This window comes from Cetorhinus maximus, chromosome 20 (genome assembly GCF_964194155.1).
Source record: "Cetorhinus maximus chromosome 20, sCetMax3.hap1.1, whole genome shotgun sequence".
Lineage (NCBI taxonomy): Eukaryota > Metazoa > Chordata > Chondrichthyes > Lamniformes > Cetorhinidae > Cetorhinus > Cetorhinus maximus.
The window spans coordinates 75783040-75801036 of NC_135898.1; the positions used below are offsets into that span (position 1 = coordinate 75783040).

Here is a 17997-nt window from a genome sequence, read left to right on the forward strand (position 1 = left end):
CTATGACAGATGTTAAGCTAACTGGTCTGTAGTTTCCTATTTTTTATGTTCCTCCCTTTTAGAATAAAGGAGTTACATTCACTCTTTTCCAGTGTATTGGAACCGTCCCTGAATCTAAGAAATTTTGGAAAATTAAAACCAATGCATCAATTATCTCACTAGCCACTTCTTTTAAAATCAAGGATGAAGTCCACCAGGAGCCGGGGACTTGTCAGCCCGCAGCTCCAAAATTTTGCTCAGTACCACTTACCTGGCGATTGTAATTTTTGTGAGTGCCTCCCTTCCTTCCATTTCCTGATTTCTAGCTGTTTCTGGAATGTTACTTGTGTCCTCTATTGTGAAGACTGATGCAAAATACAATTCATCTGCCAGCCCCTTATTTTCCATTATTAATTCCCCAGACTCACTTTCTATAGGACCAATGCTCACCATGTTAACTCTTTCCTTTTTTAAATACCTATAGGAACTCTTACTACCTGTCTTCATATTTCTAGTTAGCTTTCCCTCATACTCTAATTTTTCCCTCCTTATTAATCTTTTAGTCAGTCTTTGCTCTTTTTTATATTCTGTCTAATCTCTTGGCCTGCCACCCATCTTTGAGCAATTATATGCTTTTTCTTTAACCTGATACTATCTTTAACTTTTTTAGTTTACCACGGATGGTGGGTCCTCCTCTTGGAATTTCCTTTTCTCATTGGAATGTATCTATTCTGAATATTCTGAAATATCCCCTTAAATTTTTGCCACTGCATCTCTATTGACCTGCCTCTTAATCCAATTAGCCATTCACTTTAGCTATCTCTGCCTTCCAGCCCTCATAATTGCCCTTATTTAAGTTGAAAATACTAGTCATAGATGCTGTTTCCACCACTCCGACTATCGCCTCACCATTCTTCGATCTGCTCTTTAAATTTACCTTCCACAATGGAATAGATTTAGCATCTCTGTGAACCCCACTTATTATAACCTTCTCCTGCAACACTCCCTCTGAACAACAAATACACTATCCCACAACATTAAGGATTGACTAGCCCCTGTGTCTCTTAATATTTTAACATCTTTACCTACTCCACCTTGTACACATGGAAAGACTTTCCATTCACATGTAAAATCGTTAAACAATTCTGCAACCTGCTCCTCAGAATTCCCTTGAGTAAACTGTGAACATATTCCCACTTCTTTACCTTTCACTGATTCTCCCTGTTTCACCTATACACAAACCATTGGTTTCTTCTGTGCCTGAACCTCAGAACCCACAGTACTTTTACTTCCAGAGCTTTTCTGTACCCCAATAATTCCTATAGATTTTTCTTGCAACTTCCAACATAACTTCGTGTGCCCCAATTTATTACAATGAAAATGTTTCAATTTTTGAATGTCACTTCTACCTTCCTTTTCATTCTGAAAAAAAACTTCCTGGGAACTTCCAACTACTCCTTATCGTCCCTGACTACCTGCCTTCCATTCACCTTCCCACTTTTTACCCTTTCCCAATTTGAAAGGGTGACGGGAAAAAGGTTTAGCTCTATGAACTAACTTATAATCATCAGCTACCTCTGCTGCTTGTCTTACAGAATCAACCGTCTGTTCCTCCTCATGAGTTCTCACTACCGAAGGGATTGAACCTTTAAATTCTTCCAAAAGAATTACTTCTGTAAGAGCCAAATATGTTGCCTCTATTTTTAACGCCTGTATCCACCTGTCAAAATTACATTGTTTTACTCTTTCAAACTCAATATAAGTTTGCCCAGGCTGTTTTCTTATATTCCTAAACTTCTGCCTGTATGCTTCAGGAACCAACTCATATGCACTCAAAATGGCTTTTTCCACCACATTATAATTCACCGACATTTCTTCTGAAAGCAACGCATATACCTCAAGCCCTCTACTTAATAACTTAGGTTGTAATAATACCGTCCAGTTTTCCTGTGGCTATTTAATCTGCTTAGCAAGCATTTCAAATGAAATAAAGAATGCTTCAGTATCTGTTTCCTCAAAGTTTGGAAGAGCTTGTACAAATTTAGACATCTCCCCACTGGGTTCTACTCTAAAGATAAATCCTTCCTCGCCTACTGATGTCTCTTTTCTAACATTTTCAGTTGGGATTCTCTTTCTCTCTTTCTCTTTCCTCCTTCTCTATCTTTGCAATTTCTAATTCCCTTTTAAAAGCCATTTCTCTGTCCTTTGCTTCTAATTCAAGCTTTTTCATTTGCAACTGAAGTCTCACTGCCACCAGCTGTGACTCGTTGGTGTCTGGTTTCACTTCCAACTGTAGATGGTGTGCTATTCTTTTAACTATACCGGATTTCCTAGCTCCTGCAAGTAACCCCAATTTTAACTTATCTGCCAACTCTGTCAACTTACTTTTGGTTATTTTCTCCAACCCACTGAGAGTTATCTCTTCTACTCCCAGACAAGTCTTAGCAATTGCCAAAGCCGTCTTGCAGTCTCACCACTTCTAAAATACCTCACTAACTCCTGAATTCAAAGTGCTTCTCGTACTCGGAAGCTTTAAGATTCACCAATTCCTAATCAGTCGAGGAATTAAAATTATAATTTAATCACAGACGAGCCCCCAATTGTTATGACCAATGCAGTTGTTAAAGTGGAGTTATTTAAAAATCCCAGAGGGAAACTTTAAACAACTGTCATATTCAATAATTTTAAGTGTTACGTTTGAGATGCGACTCTAAACTCAGTTCCTGAGGTTTTACATTAAACTAAATGAAACATTTTATTAGTTACATGGGTTAAAATACATACACATGGCTGCAAATTACTACCATCATAGCTTTTAACAGATTCCCAAACTAATCTCCATTAAGCTGACAACAACCCATAGACTTAACCAAAACACCAGGCAAAGCATTTTCACCTTATGAATTCAAAATGAAGTTCTTTCCACTGTGGAGCCAGTTGGACCAGTTGGAGGCTTACAGCTGCCTTTTGATCTTACATTACCTCTGTCTGCACGCCCAAAAACTACTGAAGTTATACCTACCACCACTGATTGAATGTTAATTCTCAGTGTATCACCAGTCTCTTTGACCCTTTTTTACCCTTAACAATGAAACCCCTTTCATAGTACCAATTTTATTAGTAATATAAACATATGGCTTGGTATCTGTTAGAAAGGCACCAAGTTTTCACCCCATTTCTTGAATGCTCTATTAAAAAAATGCAAATGCACACTATCTCTCTGTTTACATCTCAAACTAATACATCAGAGCACCCAGGGTAGCTGGCTTTAATCCAGTTAAGACATACCTGCAAACTAAGCCTCTATTTTAAAAGAAAAATATTTTCCAAAATATCAAATACACTAATAGCTTCATGACAGATGCACTCTTCTCTCCCTCAACCTGAATGTAAAATTCAACCATATGATTGCTGCTGCCTAGGGATGCCTTCACTATGAGGTAATTAATTAATCCTATTTCATTGCACAATACCAGCTCTAGTATAGCCTGCTCTCTAGTTGGCTCCAGAATGTGCTGTTCTAAGAAACTATCCTGAAAACATTCTATGAATTCTTCATTTAGGCTTCCTGTGCGCATCTGATTTTCCAAGTCTATATGTAGATTAAAATCCTCCATGATTATCCACCGTACCTCTCTGACAAGCCCCGATTATTTCTTTCTATATACCCTGTCCTATCATGTGGTTACTCTTAGGGAGCCTGTACACCACTCCCACAAGTGACTTCTTGCCTTTATCATTTCTCATCTCTACCCAAATCGCTTCTACGCCTTGGTTTCCTGAACTTAGGTCACCCCTCTCTTTTGTGCTAATACCACAATTAATTAACAGAGCAACCTCTCCACCTTTTCCTAGCTTCCTGTCCTTCCTAAATGTCATGTACCCTTCAATATCCAGGTCCCAATCTATGTCATCCTCCAGCCATATCATTGCAATGGCTATCAGATCATAATTATTTATTTCTATTTGTGCTATCAGTTCACCTGTTTTGTGTTGTTTTGGATGCTGAATGCATTCAGATACAGAGTCTTTAGTTATATCCATTTACCTTTTTTGTAAGCTCTAGCCTTATCTGCTGATTTAACCTTTTGATTTGTACACTCTGTCCCTTCCAATCATGCTTACCTTTCCAACCTGCGCCAGACAGTCTGGCTTCCTTCTCCAGATACCTCGCACCCTTCTCTACCGACCCTGCCTCCCTTGTCCAGCATCTGCTCCACCCTATCCCGTTGACCCTGCCTCCCTTGTCCAGTCTCTGCTCCACCCTGTCCCGCTGACCCTGCCTCCCTTGTCCAGCATCTGCTCCACCCTATCCCGCTGACCCTGCCTCCCTTGTCCAGTCTCTGCTCCACCCTATCCCGCTGACCTGCTACCCTTGTCCAGTCTCTGCTCCACCCTATCCCACTGACCTGCTACCCTTGTCCAGCCTCTGCTCCACCCTATCCCGCTGACCCTGCCTCCCTTGTCCAGTCTCTGCTCCACCCTATCCCGCTGACCTGCTGCCCTTGTCCAGCCTCCATGCAGCTTGGCTTACCAGCACCTGATCTCAATCAAGAGACAGACATTTACGAGTGGTCTCCAAGAAGGGCAAAGCAGTGGCTACTTATTCCAAAGTCCAGGAAGAAGTCTACTTTGCCAGGTGCACACTGCTTATATATGTAGTCGCGAATCTGAATGCACAAATTTCTCACTCACAAGAACTTAACTGGGTGGGAGGGGGGGCTTATTTCTGGCCTTTCAATGAGCTTGCATGACATGAGAATGCAAGCAAAAGGGCTCAATCATCGAGAAGCTCGATCCACCTTTGAAGTTCGGAGAACTTAATTGCAAAAATCTGTTTTTGTTTCAGATTGCCAGTATCCGCAGTATTTTGCTTTTATCTCGGACTTTTAATGACAATCGATGATAGTGTCATGGCCACCATCACTGAGACTAGCTTTTTAAAAAAAAAATACCAGATTTATTAACTGAATTCAAATCCTACCAGCTGCTTTGGTGGGATTTGAACCCACGACCCCAGAGCCTAAACTCTAGATTATGAGCCCAGTGACCACCACTACTCCACCATCTCCCCCTGGTGGAGGGAAATGAACAACTCTAGTCCTCCTCATCTGAGAAATTGAAATGGTTTTCCTGCTGAAATAACAAGAGCCTTCCTCATGTCTTTATTCTCTTTTGATGAAACAAATGGGGAATTGATCTTTACAAAATGCATGCAATTTTGTATGGCAGATAATAGCAGAGCAGGGTAGAGGTAAATTACAAAGACAAATAGTCCTGCCTGAGGTGTACTGCTCTTTTAAGCATAATTGCTAGCACCTTGCTCTCTCGTTAAAACAATATTTTGTCATCCTGGCAATAAGCCAGTTATTTTAATAATCATTTTTCCACCAATATTAAAGCCTGACATGACGAACGACGCTAGATTAAATAATAGGCAGAATCTTTTGATCTAGTAGCAGGCAACTATAAAGCAAACATTTATTTTTCAATCCAGTCCTGCTGCCGTAAGAGCACACAGCTGGATTATCGGAGTCACAAGTCCAGCTGTGTGCAGAATGGAAACATTTTTTTAGAAATATTTTCAAAATAATAAGATAAAACATTGAGCGTAGGTGTTTTTTTCTTCACCAATGGGTTTTGCAGCACACAAACGATCCTCATAGTGTAATGATTTGTTTGTTTGTTCCACCACAATTACCTCATGGGACACACTAATACGCTTTGGCATAGACAACCATGAATAACACCTCAGGTCTCAATCACATCTATATCTATAGCAGTATTGGGGGAAGTCTTGTGATTTAATTCTCTGTAACCAGTGCATAGCCTCGTACTTTCATCCTTCCTTATGTGGAATTGCTGCCAGGCATAAGCAACAGGACCAGGGCTTAACCAAATGCCTTACCAATAACTATTGTGTGTGCCTACTTGTGTAAGGTTTTGTTTTAGATATTCCGACTGTAGAGGGTATCATTTCCCAAATTAATTCTTAGCCTTAGGCTATGAATACAGTCTATCCCTTCATGAGAAAAAACTGCTCCATTTTTCAGCCTTGGCCATTTCTTACCAGCCCTACCTCTTAGGGGTCTTCACTAGGTAGGAGCTAAATCTTCCATCTGAGTCATATTAATTGTGTCACTAGTTTCCTTATTATCTCTAACATTTTCCAGCGGCTACAATAAAAAGAAATGCTTGAATTCACATAGGATCTTTCATGAGCTCAGGATACCCCAAGGCACTTCACAGAAAATGAAGAACTTCAGAAGTGTAGCCATTGGTGGCAGCTAATTTGTACACAGCAAGGTCCCACTAACAACAAATTGATAATGACCACATAATCTGATTTTTAGTGATGTTGAATGAAGGATAAATATTCCCCAGAAAACCAGGGAGAACTTCCTTGTTTTTATTTCAAAACAGTGCCTCAATTCGGATCTTTTACATCCATCTGAGATAACAGGTGTGGCTGCTGTTTAACGTCCGATCCAAAAGATGGTGTCTTGGCCAGTGCAGCACTCCCTCAGTATTGCACTGAAATGTCAGTTCAGATTGTGGGCTCAAGTCTCTGGAATGGGAATTCAGCACACAGCCTTCTTAATCAGAGGTGAGAGTAGTTTTCCATGGAGGACTTAACCTGCTATTTTCCTCAGGAGAACTTTATGGGGCTTTCTTCACCATAGAATCCAATGAAGGATTATTTTTTCAACCCTGTCTCAGCTATGTTTTACAGATAAGGCAGCTCTTCCTTCACTTCCACGTCTAGAAACATGTAGCAATCAGAATATATGGAGATTCCTCTTCCCAAAGGAATCTGGGATCGCCACCCAAAGTTACCACTAATATATGTCAATGTATGATTATCTGTATTATTGGAACCACCCCAATCACAGAGGGGGGGGTGATTTTCTTGTGCAAACTGAAGAATAAAGTGGTAGGCGGGTAAAAATGACAAAAAAAAATCCAACTGCAACTCCATTTTCCAGCTGGTCTTGAAATAGGCAGCCAACTTACCCACCCATAAGAGGCAGGAGCTTTACTGAAATGTATAAATTAGGATCATATGCCAGTCTTAGGACCCGGAGGTATTGGCATTTTATGTAGAGCGACCTAACCAATGGCCTTTAAATGACTGATGCAGCCCACTCCAGAATCACTTCCGAAGATTGGAAGCACTGATTTTGGTGGAGTCAGAAGCAGCATGAGAATAACTGTGTCTCGGTGAATGAATAACCAGATGGCACTCTGGTTGATATTGTACAGGTCTCCTGTAGCTGCTGAAGCTTGAGACTGGTGTAGTGGATAAGCCTCCCTTTTAGAGCCTGCACGATTTTTATTTCCATTTTCAGCAAGTTGAAAGTATGTCCCCAAGTTCTGAACGCTCAAGTCTACATTTAAATTATAGAAAATGGGATAGAATTTCTCCTGATCTCACATGTTAACTTAAACGGAAAACCTGACGGAACAATGTAAATGGTTGTTTTACACCAATTCTTTTACACAGTATTATATAGTGTACAGCACAGAAGCATTCTGTTCAGCCCAACAGGTTTATATCAGTGTCAATGCTCCACACTTCATCTAACTCCATCAATATTCCCTTTGATTCCTTACTCCTAACACGTTATCACTGCCCCATCACATTGAACTCCAGCATCACCGCTCCCTGGCATTACTGCCAGCCACCATCACTGACCCAGCACCACCGACCCCCAGTACCACCGACCCCCAGCACCACCTCCCCACCATCACCACCTCCCCAACATCACCACCACTCACCATCACAGAAGCACCATCACCGGCCAGTCCATCACCGTTCCCCACATCACCGCTCCTTCAATCACTGCTCCTTCCATCACCGCTCCCCACCATCACCACTCCTTCCATCACCACCCTTTCCATCACGGCCCCTTCCATCACCGCCCCACATCATCACCGCTCCCCACTATCACCACTCCCTACCTTCACCACCCCTTCCATCGCCACTCCCTATAATCACTGCCCCTTCCATCACCACTTTTTCCATCACCACCCCTTCCTTCACCGCCCCTTCCATCACCGCTCCTTCCATCACCGCTCCTTCCATCACCGCCCCTTCCATCACCGCCCCTTCCATCACCGCTCCCCATCATCACCGCTCCTTCCATCACCGTTCCTTCCATCACCACTCCTTCCATCACCGCTCCTTCCATCACCGCTCCTTCCATCACCGCCCCTTCCATCACCGCCCCTTCCATCGCCACTGCCCATAATCACCGCTCCTTCCATCACCGCTCCTTCCAACACCGCTCCTTCCATCACCGCCCCTTCCATCGCCACTCCCCATAATCACCATTCCTTCCATCACCGCTCCTTCCATCACCGCCCCTTCCATCACCGCCCCTTCCATCACCGCTCCCCACCATCACCGCTCCTTCCATCACCGCCCCACACCATCACCGCTCCTCACCATCATCGCTCCCCACTATCACCATCCCTTCCATTGCCGCTCCTCCATCACTGCTCCCCACCGTCACCGCTCCCCACCATCACCATCCCTCCCATCACCGCCCCTTTCATCACCGCCCCCCATAATCACTGCCCCTTCCATCACCGCCCCCCATAATCACTGCCCCTTCCATCACCAGTCCTTCCATCGCTACTCCTTCCATCACTGCTCCCCGCCATCACTGCCCCTTCCATCACTGCCCCTTCCATCACCGTCCCGCCATCACTGAACACCCATCACCAACTCCACCATCACCGCACCCCCCCCCACAATTACCACACCCTACCATCTCTGAACCCTGCTATCACTGACTCCACAATCACTGGTCCTCAACATCACCGACCCTTGCCACCACTGAACCCTGCCATCACTGACTCCACCATCACCACCCTCCACCATTACCACACCCCATCATCACCACCCCACCGCCATTTCCAACCTCCACCATCACCACTCCCAACCATCACCGACCTTTGCCATCACCGCTGCCCAACATCACTGACCCCCCCACCAATTGATCTCACTTGAAGTCTTGTCTTCAGTGTTAAAATGGCACCCTATAACTCCTGATCACAAGACACAGTGGGATGATCAGTAATGCTATAACATCAAATTATATCTACCTCTGAAAATTCTCAATGTTTAATAAGAGCCTAGCATATGACAAGTTTGAGAAATGCTATGTAAGATGTGTATTCACTCTTGAATTAAACCTAGGTATTGTTTCTCTTTATTTTAGGATAATTGGAATTTAAGGCTTCCCATTTAAGTTCTGCAATTGTATGTACACGCCAACTGCAGTGTTCATTAGATGTGAAAACAAAGACAGCTGATATTTGATCCGGTAATTGCTTGCCATATTTTATAACTGCAGGATCTCATAGCTCCTTTTCTTGGCATGTGTAAATGATGTTCGATGTATTCTGAAATATAACCCAGCATGCAGATTACACAGAAATAAAGAGGAAATAAATAACAAAGTATTGTGAGCTTTTCTTCTATATTGAAGCAAACCACATACTGGGAGTGCAAAAACATTACATCTTACACTCTGCATTTGACAGAGAAAAATAATATATTCATCATGCTAATTGTAGTTACCTTTCGTACTTCGCATGCGGTTTATTCATCTGCATATGGGAAGAGTGTTCTACAGTCAGCATCGCGGTGAAGGAGTCTGGGAAGAGTGTCCTGCAGTCAGCATCGCGGTGAAGCAGTCTGGGAAGAGTGTCCTGCAGTAAGCATCACGGTGAAGCAGTCTGGGAAGAGTGTCCTGCAGTCAGCATCACGGTGAAGCAGTCTGGGAAGAGTGTCCTGCAGTCAACATTGTGGTGAAGCAGCCAGGCAAACGCCTGTTTAAGGTCACACTAAAGACCGATGGTAAGAGCGAGGCCATCGGTCTTTAGATCGCTTCTCGGCCTCTTGGCTAAGATCAAGTGTAGTGTTGCAGGGGCAACACCATGGTCCTGCCATGGCAAGGTCGGGATGGAAGGGCGAAAACCAATCGCAATCCGAATTCATACCGTGGGTTACCTATCACCGTCCGAGTCACGGTGAACCACAGCGACGAAGGAGGATCACCTATGGATCGGGGCTTCTTCACCAGGAGGATCCTGTTGAAGGCGTGCGGCTTCCAAGCTACGGAGATCTTCACCCTGCACGACTCCCGCAAAGGTGGTTATTTTGACGTCACGTTCAAGCAAGTGGCAGACTGCGTCCGGCTCCTGAGGGTGTTCGAGGAGAAGAGAGACCTGCCGGAGATGAAGATCCTGACGGCGGAGCCGCACTTTTCTCTGCCGTTGCAACGGGAACGTGAGGTGATGGTGCATGTGTACAACCCCTTCGTCCCTGTCGCCGACGTGGTCACCTTCCTCACCAGGTACTTCGATAAGGTGGGGAGCGGCACTGAGATTCGAGACGACTTGGGGATCTGGACAGGCAAACGCCTGTTTAAGGTCACGCTAAAGACCGATGGTAAGGGAGCCATTTTCCACCCTCCCTCCAGTTTCGCAATCGGGGGAAACCGTGGCTACCTGGTCTACGCTGGGCAACCCAAGCATTGCCGCTCATGCGGCAAGGCTGGTCATGTGGCGGCCAACTGCAGCGCCTCCCTCTGCAAGATCTGCAAACAGGAAGGGCACCAGACAAAAGACTGCAAACAGGCCAAGTGCTGCAACCTGTGTGGCGAGGCAAGTCACCTCTACAGGACCTGCCCCAAACGCTGCCGTACTTACGCACAGGCAGCCAAAGCCGACCACGGGGAAGCAGAAGAAATGTTCCGTGTCACTCCAACCACCAAGGCCCCCAGGGAGCTCAACGGGACAAAGGAGGACACAGAGAGAGACAAGGTGGAGAAAGAGATTGAGGCAACAGAGAGCCAATCAACAGCACCACCCCCTGAACCTTCCAGTCCTCAGGACAGCGAATCAATGGAGGAGGAGGCAGCAGTGGAAAAGCAGCAGGGGGAGTGGCGGACGGTGAAGAACAAGAAAAGTAAGAGGGAGCGAAGAAGAAGCAAAGGCGTTTCCCAGAGAAGCGGCAAGAGGCGTCTCCCATCCGACACGGATGACAAGGGCAGCAGCTCTTCGGATGAGGAAGTGCCAGAGCGGCACCGACAGAAGAGGCGGCAAAGCTCCAGGGCGTTGGAGGACGAGACACCCGAGCTCCAGAAAATTGGAGACAACAAGGAGACCAACGCACCCCAACTTTGCCTGCAACCTGAGGAGGCCAGTGCACCACAGCCCCTGGAATCTGGGAGCAGTGAGGCAATCATCGCACCCCAGCTCCAGGAAGCCGGGAACAGCAACCCCCCAGAGGGGGTGAGTTTTGGAGAAGCTTCTCCAGCAAAGGTCATCTCAAAATCCGCTCACTACGTGAACCTCCAGATGCCACTGGAGCAGAACACGGCCAAGGAGATCTACCTCAGCCCATCCAAAGTGAAGGAATTTGAGCTCACTACGGGTATGAAGGAGCAGACTAAAGGTCTGGGACTCTCAGAGACAGTGGGTTTGGTAGGAGAATAAATGCTTTAATATGGGTTTAAAGATTGTATCCATAAATGTGCGTAGCATTAAATCTACTACGCGATGTGTTGCGACCTTGGACTACCTAGCCAAGGTCAAAGCTGACCTGTTGTTTCTGCAGGAGTGTGCCATACCGCACCTCAGCTCCTACAGGCAATGGTCACGATGGTGGTCCCACGGGCCATCGATCTGGTCGGGCGGAAACGACTCTCGTTCCTCCGGCCTGGGTATTCTGCTGCGGGGAGGCAACTTCACCGTCTCCGAGGTCAAGGAGGTGGTGGGCGGGCGACTCCTGGTAGCAGACGTAATGTACAAGAACGCTCCACTCCGGTTAATTAACGTGTACGGCCCGGCACAAGGGGCTGAGCGGCTGGAGGTTTTTCAGCAGCTCCCACTGCTGCTGGCGACCTCCAGGCCGGTCATTCTGGGCGGGGACTTCAACTGCATCATCGATGCGGCTGGACGATCCGGCAGGGCCGGAAGCAGATTGGACGCTACGTCCAGATCCCTGATGGAAACAGTTAAGGATGCCAAGCTGCACGACGTCTTCAGCAACCCTGCAGACGGAGCGCAGCGTAGATACACCTGGTCGCGGCCAGACGGGTCCATTCGTTCCAGGATAGACTTCCTGTTTGTGTCCCGTGCATTCACAGTCAGATCCACCGAGGTCAAGCCGGTGTTCTTCTCTGACCACTGCCTCCTACTGGCGGACTGCCACTTGGAGGAAGACCTGAGGGTGGGCAGGGGGGCATGGAAGCTAAATGTGCAACTGCTGACCCCAGAGAACATTGAGGAGCTCAAGAGGGATTACAAAGGTTGGAGAACCGTGAAACCCCTCTTTGAGTCCCTGACACACTGGTGGGAAGTGATCAAGGGAAGCATCAAGAGGTTTTTCATCCTCAAAGGCACCCAGAAAGCTAGAAAGGAACAGAGGGAAATGTCCCGACTCCAGGAAAAGATGCAGAATCTGCTCCGGCTGCAGTCGATGGGGGTGGATGTCAAGGAGGAGCTCCAAGAGGTGAAGGGCCAGCAAGCCTCGCACTTTGCCTCGGAGGCCTCCAAGATCATCTTCCGTTCCAGAGTCCGCTCCGTGGAGCAGGATGAGACGTGCTCACGTTTCTTCTTCCAAAAGGTACACAGAGAGCGCTCTGTGATCAGCAGCCTGAAGGAAGAAGACGGCTCAGTAAAGTCATCACGGTCCGACATTCTGAGGATCAGCAAATCCTTTTATGCCGGACTGTATGACGTGAAGCCCACGGACAGCACGGCCTCCCAGTCCTTCCTGTCCTCTATCACGGAGGTCCTAGACCACAGTACGCGGGAGAGCCTAGACAAACCGCTAACTCCTGACGAACTGACTAAGGCCCTCGAGTCCTTCGAGAAGAGTAAAACCCCCGGAAGCGACGGCCTGCCGGCGGAGTTGTATTCGGCTCTGTGGGACTTGATCGGCCCAGACCTGCTAGAAGTGTACGAGAGTATGCTCCTGGCCGGCAGCATGTCAGAATCCATGAGGAAAGGCATCATCACCCTCATCTACAAGCACAAGGGGGAAAGGGAGGAAATTAGAAATTGGCGACCCATTTCACTGTTGAATGTGGACTATAAGATTCTGTCCAAGGTCATCGCCAACCGGGTCAAATCCGCTCTGGAATTGGTGATTCACCCTGACCAGACCTGCTCTGTGCCAGGCAGGAAGATCTCTGACAGCCTGGCGCTGCTCAGGGATACGATTGCCTATGTACAGGACAGGGGTGTGGATACCTGCCTCATCAGCTTGGATCAGGAGAAGGCCTTTGACAGAATATCGCACACCTACATGGGGGATGTGCTCTCCAAAATGGGGTTTGGGGAGGGAATTCGAAATTGGATCCAACTGCTCTACACTAACATCAGTAGCGCAGTCTCAATCAATGGGTGGGAAACAGATAGCTTTCCGATTAAATCTGGAGTCAGGCAGGGCTGCCCTCTCTCGCCTGTCCTTTTTGTGTGCTGCATAGAACCCTTTGCCGAGTCCATCAGGAAGGATCCGGGCATAAGAGGAGTGACGATCCCAGGCAGTGGAGGCACTCAGGTAAAAGCCTCCCTGTACATGGACGACGTCGCCGTCTTCTGCTCGGATCCGCTGTCGGTGCGCAGACTGATGCACGTCTGCGACCAGTTCGAACTGGCCTCGGGAGCCAAGGTAAATCGTGGGAAGAGCGAGGCCATGTTCTTTGGGAAGTGGGCTGACCGATCCTTTGTCCCCTTCACTGTCAGGGCTGACGGCCTGAAGGTGCTGGGGATATGGTTCGGAGGGACCGGGGCATGCGTTAGAAACTGGAAGGAGCGAGTGGCTATGGTGAAAAGGAAACTGGGCATGTGGGAGCGACGCTCCCTCTCCATTGCGGGTAAGAACCTGGTCATCAGGTGTGAGGTACTCTCGCTGTTGCTGTACGTGGCGCAGGTCTGGCCCATTCCACACTCCTGCGCGATGGCGATCACTCGAGCCATCTTCCGCTTTATCTGGAGGTCGAAAATGGATCGTGTCTGCAGGGACGCGATGTACAAGCCTCTAGATAAAGGGGGAAAAAACGTGCCCAACATCGCCCTCATACTGATGGCCACCTTTGTGTGCGGCTGCATCAAGCGGTGCGTAGACCCTCAGTACGCAAACACCAAGTGTCACTACGTGCTGAGGTTCTACCTGTCCCCGGTGTTGCGAAGGATGGGTCTGGCCACGCTGCCGCGGAACGCTCCAAGTAGTTGGACCGTGCCGTACCACCTGTCCCTGGTGGAAAAATTTATGCAGAAAAACACCTTTGACCACAAGTCCATCAGGCAGTGGTCAGCACGTAACGTCCTAGAGGCCCTGAGGGATAAGGAGAGGGTGGACCCTGTGGGATGGTTCCCCGAGCAGACTGTCAAAGTCATTTGGCAGAATGCCTCATCGCCAGAACTTTCCAACAAGCACCAAGACGTAGCTTGGCTGGTGGTGAGAAAGGCCCTCCCCGTCAGATCCTTCCTACACGCCAGGAGTCTCACCCCCTCTGCACGATGCCCTCGAGGTGGCTGTGGTGGGGAAGAGACCGTTGTTCACCTCCTTGTGGATTGTGCCTTTGCAAAGAAAGTCTGGAGAGAGATGCAGTGGTTGCTGTCGAGGTTCATCCCGAGCAGTTCTGTGACACAGGACTCTGTGCTCTACGGGCTGTTCCCAGGGACACACACCGAGACAAACATCAACTGCAGCTGGAGGATCATCAACTCGGTGAAAGACGCGCTTTGGTCTGCCCGAAACTTGTTGGTCTTCCAGCACAAAGATTTGTCCCCGACCGATTGTTGCGGACTGGCACAATCCAAAGTCCAGGACTACGTGCTGAGGGACGCACTAAAGCTTGGGGCAGCTGCCGCAAAGGCGCAATGGGGAAGGGTCGCTGTCTAAGACCTTTCTACCACAGCGCACCGAGAGACTGGGAACTGTTTAGAGCCCCTCGGGCTGTACAGATCAAAATGAAAGGCTGTAAATGACTGTAATATTGTTTGTACTGATGCACCTGGTGATACATTTTGTAAAAGTTTAACCTGGATTGTACCCTTGTAATGTTGTTTTTGAAATGGTTTTGAATGTGATTGAAGATTTTTATGAATAAAGTATATTTTTACAATAAAAAAAAAAAAATCTGTTCTTATCAGTTTAATATCTGATACGTCCCTTATCTGGGGACCATATATTAAATTGATTTTTGGAGCAGGGAGATGGAATAGGGGCTTGCTCCGTCCACTCCACGCATCGACCCGGTATTGCAGTATCTCTGGGAACGGTGCACCCTCCCCTTTCCAAAAAAAAAAAAAAAAAAAAAAAAAAGGTAAGAGCGAGGCCATGTTCTTTGGGAAGTGGGCTGACCGATCCTTTGTCCCCTTCACTGTCAGGGCTGACGGCCTGAAGGTGCTGGGGATATGGTTCGGAGGGACCGGGGCATGCGTTAGAAACTGGAAGGAGCGAGTGGCTATGATGAAAAGGAAATTGGGCATGTGGGAGCGACGCTCCCTCTCCATTGCGGGTAAGAACCTGGTCATCAGGTGTGAGGTACTCTCGCTGTTGCTGTACGTGGCGCAGGTCTGGCCCATTCCACACTCCTGCGCGATGGCGATCACTCGAGCCATCTTCCGCTTTATCTGGAGGTCGAAAATGGATCGTGTCTGCAGGGACGCGATGTACAAGCCTCTAGATAAAGGGGGAAAAAACGTGCCCAACATCGCCCTCATACTGATGGCCACCTTTGTGTGTGGCTGCATCAAGCGGTGCGTAGACCCTCAGTACGCAAACACCAAGTGTCACTACGTGCTGAGGTTCTACCTGTCCCCGGTGTTGCGAAGGATGGGTCTGGCCACGCTGCCGCGGAACGCTCCAAGTAGTTGGACCGTGCCGTACCACCTGTCCCTGGTGGAAAAATTTATGCAGAAAAACACCTTTGACCACAAGTCCATCAGGCAGTGGTCAGCACGTAACGTCCTAGAGGCCCTGAGGGATAAGGAGAGGGTGGACCCTGTGGGATGGTTCCCCGAGCAGACTGTCAAAGTCATTTGGCAGAATGCCTCATCGCCAGAACTTTCCAACAAGCACCAAGACGTAGCTTGGCTGGTGGTGAGAAAGGCCCTCCCCGTCAGATCCTTCCTACACGCCAGGAGTCTCACCCCCTCTGCACGATGCCCTCGAGGTGGCTGTGGTGGGGAAGAGACCGTTGTTCACCTCCTTGTGGATTGTGCCTTTGCAAAGAAAGTCTGGAGAGAGATGCAGTGGTTGCTGTCGAGGTTCATCCCGAGCAGTTCTGTGACACAGGACTCTGTGCTCTACGGGCTGTTCCCAGGGACACACACCGAGACAAACATCGACTGCAGCTGGAGGATCATCAACTCGGTGAAAGAGGCGCTTTGGTCTGCCCGAAACTTGTTGGTCTTCCAGCACAAAGAGTTGTCCCCGACCGATTGTTGCGGACTGGCACAATCCAAAGTCCAGGACTACGTGCTGAGGGACGCACTAAAGCTTGGGGCAGCTGCCGCAAAGGTGCAATGGGGAAGGGTCGCTGTCTAAGACCTTTCTACCACAGCGCACCGAGAGACTGGGAACTGTTTAGAGCCCCTCGGGCTGTACAGATCAAAATGAAAGGCTGTAAATGATTGTAATATTGTTTGTACTGATGCACCTGGTGATACATTTTGTAAAAGTTTAACCTGGATTGTACCCTTGTAATGTTGTTTTTGAAATGGTTTTGAATGTGACTGAAGATTTTTTATGAATAAAGTATATTTTTTACAAAAAAAAAAAAGGTAAGGGAGCCATTTTTTTCATCCGCAAAGGCACCCAGAAAGCTAGAAAGGAACAGAGGGAAATGTCCCGACTCCAGAAAAAGATGCAGAATCTGCTCCGGCTGCAGTCGATGGGGGTCGATGTCAAGGAGGAGCTCCAAGAGGTGAAAGGCCAGCAAGCCTCGCACTTTGCCTCGGAGGCCTCCAAGATCATCTTCCATTCCAGGGTCCGCTCCGTGGAGCAGGATGAGACGTGCTCACGTTTCTTCTTCCAAAAGGTACACAGAGAGCGCTCTGTGATCAGCAGCCTGAAGGAAGAAGACGGCTCAGTAAAGTCATCACGGTCCGACATTCTGAGGATCAGCAAATCCTTTTATGCCGGACTGTATGACGTGAAGCCCACGGACAGCACGGCCTCCCAGTCCTTCCTGTCCTCTATCACGGAGGTCTTAGACCACAGTACGCGGGAGAGCCTAGACAAACCGCTAACTCCTGATGAACTGACTAAGGCCCTTGAGTCCTTCGAGAAGAGTAAAACTCCCGGAAGCGACGGCTTGCCGGCGGAGTTGTATTCGGCTCTGTGGGACTTGATCGGCCCAGACCTGCTAGGGGTGTACGAGAGTATGCTCCTGGCCGGTAGTATGTCAGAATCCATGAGGAAAGGCATCATCACCCTCATCTACAAGCACAAGGGGGAAAGGGAGGAAATTAGAAATTGGCGACCCATTTCACTGTTGAATATGGACTATAAGATTCTGTCCAAGGTCATCGCCAATCGGGTCAAATCCGCTCTGGAATTGGTGATTCACCCTGACCAGACCTGCTCTGTGCCAGGCAGGAAGATCTCTGACAGCCTGGCGCTGCTCAGGGATACGATTGCCTATGTACAGGACAGGGGTGTAGATACCTGCCTCATCAGCTTGGATCAGGAGAAGGCCTTTGACAGAATATCGCACACCTACATGGGGGATGTGCTCTCCAAAATGGGGTTTGGGGAGGGAATTCGAAATTGGATCCAACTGCTCTACACTAACATCAGTAGCGCAGTCTCAATCAATGGGTGGGAAACAGATAGCTTTCCGATTAAATCTGGAGTCAGGCAGGGCTGTCCTCTCTCGCCTGTCCTTTTCGTGTGCTGCATAGAACCCTTTGCCGAGTCCATCAGGAAGGATCCGGGCATAAGAGGAGTGACGATCCCAGGCAGTGGAGGCACTCAGGTAAAAG

General features: G+C 47.9%; 1 protein-coding gene and 1 pseudogene across 1 annotated transcript in view; one reads left to right on the forward strand and one right to left on the reverse strand.

The window, feature by feature from the left end:
- dntt (deoxynucleotidyltransferase, terminal) overlaps window positions 1-17997 on the reverse strand; it is a 324009-nt gene that overhangs the window by 235944 nt on the left and 70068 nt on the right. The window lies entirely within an intron of this gene.
- Window positions 15120-15298, forward strand: LOC144695107 (U2 spliceosomal RNA; annotated as a pseudogene).